Here is a 4,468-nt window from a genome sequence, read left to right on the forward strand (position 1 = left end):
ATTTGTTCTAATGGTGTTTGTAAATAGGATATCAAGTCCGCATCTTGTACAGCAATTAACCACTAAGAAGAATGTATGCAGTGTGTTTATTATTGGTACTGTCCTACCAATTTGATTTGAAACTGTCTCATTGCTACTTGTTTATCAATGAAATTATGGAAAATAAATAAATAAATAAAAATGCATCAGTACAAGTTGGAGTACATACTGCTTGTATATACTGTGTGCAGTTGGTCCCTATGTGTAATGCATAATTCATTCATGCATTTGGTGTGGGAAATCCTGAGTGAAAGCAGAGCACCAGGGTTTCCTCTGCTTTCCCTCCTCCCCCTCATTCAATGTCTCGGGCCCCTTCCTAATCGAGAAAGTTCTACCTTACAACTTAAATCATCCAGATTTTAGTTTACTTCTTTCTCTATAATTTGGGTTTCCTGTATAAGAGAACCTGCAGTAGCAGTGCGTGTCTGGAGCGTAGGCCATCCACATGCTGGACTCGACCTAAGCAAGTTGTAAAGGCCGGCGCCCAGATTCAGCAGAGCGCTCCTGGTGCAGAGTTGGTGCAGGCACTGAGCACAGGCAATTGCTTTTTTCTCAGTTCTCTTCTCCTTTGAGAATGATCTGTCTCTCTACTTCCTCTTATCAGTCTTTTTTACTTTTTTTCATTTTTACTTTTCCTTTCTTTCTTTTCTCCTTTCTGCTTTCTGAGTTTCTCTTTCCTTTTGAACAGTGTCTTTCCATTTCTCAATCACTACTTTAGATTTTGGATTCTACTCTTCAGCTCCTCACACTAGGAAGACCATACACATGTGGGCCTCACTTATTTTATTTATGAGTGTAGTCTTGGGTTGCATGCATTTGCCTGCAAAAGTCTCTAGTCCAGCCTTCTTTTTGGCAGAGTGGTGCTCCCCTGAATAAAAGAACCACATTTGTTTCATTCATTCCTCTGTTAATGGGTATTGGGTTGTTTCCAAGATCTAGCTATTACACATTGTGCTGCTATAAACACGCGTGCACACATATAGTTGTGGTACAATGTGGTTAATTCTCATGGGAATATACTTCGCAGGGAAATGGCTGGGTTGAACAGTATCTGTAAACCTAGTTTGCTGAGGAATCTCTATACTGAAGTTGCTATTTTAGAAGATGTAATCATACAGTGATTCTATGCCTCATGTTTTCTTATTTATTACACAAACAACATAATAATGCAGAGGTGATGTAGCCAAGACAGGTGAATCCACAGAAGACATGTACATGGCTACTCATGAATCCACACTTCCAGAGGCTGAGACAAGAAATACTCACTTCCAAATGACAAGCTATGGAATGGAAAGTATTCTTTCCAAGGACAAGGGTACTAAAAAAGATAAGAGCAGCTCATGGGACTGGAGGGTGGGTCAGGCTCTAGTCTCATGTTGGCAGGTTCTTTCTCCCAAGCTGAAAACAGCAAAGCATGCTCAGGTCTTATGAGGAAATAGAAACTGAACTTCATTAGAAAATTGGTGGCGATTCTCAGATAACTTTCAGTACGCTTTGCTAGAGGAATTAAAAAGCATCAGAAAAGTTAAGTAGTCTTAATATAAGCCTTAGACCCTCTGTCAAACTTCTCTTTCAAAAATCTTGTAGATGAAGCACACAATACGTTCTCTACTCCGACATTTTCCCTGGAAGCTTAGACCAAATTTGGAAGGAGAAGAGGTAGATAGAGCCAGTCATGTTGCGGCTTGGTTGCTAAATGAACTTGAGCTACAATAATCTTCCTGTGGAAAATATCATTAGCACATTTTAAATGACATGAAATCTAGTATCATTTAATAGTTTTTTTAATTACCTTATTTCTTCTCAAAATTTTAATGAAATTGCTTCACATTTACATATCTTTAATGATGTTTCAATCATCCGTTATGAATATAGGCAATTTACAACACTTATTCAACATACTCAGATATGCACTGTTATGTATTCTGATGTTTATTAGATAATTGATTAATTAAATCTGTTTTAGGGCTGAATTAGTTAATCATGCCCCACAGATTCCAGTTTATTCAACTTCAAGTCTAGAATCCCTCCATGCTTCCTACTGTAAAACCTGAGATAAACAAACATCTTTATGAGTTGCAAGTCCTCCTAAAATTTATAAATGTGTGTTTTCTAGTCTACTGAAATCCTATAGATACACATTGAGAGTGGTAAATTGTTAGAGGATTTATCAACTCATTTGCATATTGCCAAGAATTGGATCATTAAACTAGAGCAGTCTGAGAGGGAGGAAATATTTTTCTCGAAGGTCTTTGTTCCTGAAGCTACCATCGTGTAGTAATTCTTATGGCTGATATTGCAAAGCACACGAAGTATTGTGACAATCATGGTAATTATGTAAAATATGTATAAAAAGCAAGAGTTGACTCTTTGGAGAAATAACCAATTCTAAAATTGTTTTGATTTCTTCATCCCTGTTTTTACAGTATATAGCACCTCATATTTCTGTGAGTGTTAATGAGAATTTGTCAAGCTTGGATAACTAATTCCATATTTAAACAGATTTAATTATGAAATACACAGGTGATTTTCTAAACTGCCCACACTGATTTTACTGAATAAATGTTACAGATGAAGCTATATTTATAAAGGATGTGTGAAGAATTTAATATCCAAGTGCAAACTCTTTCATATTGTATGAGAGGAAAATGTGAAAGTAGAAATAATTGATTATTTAAAAGATTTCCTGCAGACTTTCCCTAATGAGACAAGTGACGTCAAGACACATCTCTGTTGGCTGTCATTTGATGACAATAATTTCTTGCAAACCAATTGAAATACATTTTTGCAGAGGAGAAAAATTGTTCTCTGAGTACTAAAAATAACACATCAAAATCATGACAAATGTTCACAAAGGATTTTGAGTCTTCCTTGGACCACACAGCTACATTTTAAATGATTTTAAATTTTAAATAATGTGAATTCTCTTACACATATATAATTTTAATGCTAAAGTATATATATATATATATAGCCATTATAATAGTGTTTTTCATATAACACTTTTGTATTTTATTTGTTGCTAGATATTGAAAAGAAAACTTTTAAGGTCTTCTTATGACACAAGGTCATAGGAAGGATATCCTATGTATTCACTTCCAATATGTTGATGATAAAATGTGAGAAAATGAATGTATGACTTACCATAGGCCCCTTGTATTCCTTGACAACGCTATCTGTTTCTTCAATTGATATGAAAATTTTAGTTTGTCTTCATTTTTACTTTACATTTTTATAAGAATTAATACTGTTTTTCAGTGGATTGATTACTAATCTTGAATCTGAACATCTCATGATCAACTGAAAATGTTTCCCACTTGAGCATGCTTGCCATGAGTGAATCTAAGCTGACTTAATTCATCTTATTTTATAAGCTTAATGACATGCTTTTCAAAGATAATTCATCTTATTGCTATGTTTTTATGAGTGATATTATGCAATTATTGTATTTACAGAACTATTTTTTAAGATTTCCAGTGCTATACATATATGAACAATATGTCTATTGATGTTCAATAAAACAATAGAATTTAATTCTTCTTAACTTTGAAATTTGAGTTATCCATTTAATAATAATTTAACTCCACTTGTTATTTATCCTATATTAATCTTTTATGAATTGTAGGAATAAGCCAGGTATTTCACCTCCACACATTAAGCTCACAATCTAAAATGGGAAGGTAATTCCAGCTTTCATAGTAAAAAACATGTGCTGTACCCATGAGACAAACATTTAACAAACAAGAACATACAATTGAAAATTTCCTTCACTTGAGACCATGAAAAAGACATAAAAAACAAAGCTCTGAAAAAGAAATATCTTAGAAGTAAATGGCTATACAAGCAATGTACATAGAAAGAGAGAATTTTGGGAAAAGAAAACATAAGCTGTAAGTACCCATACAGGCAGGAAATCCCATATGTAACAGAGAAAAATCTAGTATGATATCGTAAATACCAAAATTATATCTCTGAACATGGTCACTAGTTTTAGTCCAAAGTATAATGAACTTTTCCCATATGTAAACTGGTAAATCTGCCACAAAAGATATTATCAAAGATATCTTTAAAAGAAAGGGAATTAATGTATGTTTATAACTATATTAATGTATAAATATGATATATGGAATGTGCTCACTATTATACATAAATTTACACTAAATATTTTAGTGTAATTTACACTAAATATTTTATGATGTTGCAAAAATAAATAAAAAATAATTTGTTAGTACATGCAAAATATCTTGAAAATACTAAAAAAGGCCTTGCACCAGCATGCTACAATGTAGGTAAAGAAATCATTTACTACACTGCAACATGGCAACCTAGTCGGGACCTCAGTAAAAATCAAGTAGCACACGTTTCAAAGGATGTTTTCTATGTGTCTAAAGAGGAAAAGTGGGCTGTCAAGATAGCTCAGCAAACTAAG

This window comes from Octodon degus, unplaced genomic scaffold, assembly GCF_000260255.1.
Source record: "Octodon degus isolate 3935 unplaced genomic scaffold, OctDeg1.0 scaffold00049, whole genome shotgun sequence".
In the NCBI taxonomy this organism is placed as follows: domain Eukaryota; kingdom Metazoa; phylum Chordata; class Mammalia; order Rodentia; family Octodontidae; genus Octodon; species Octodon degus.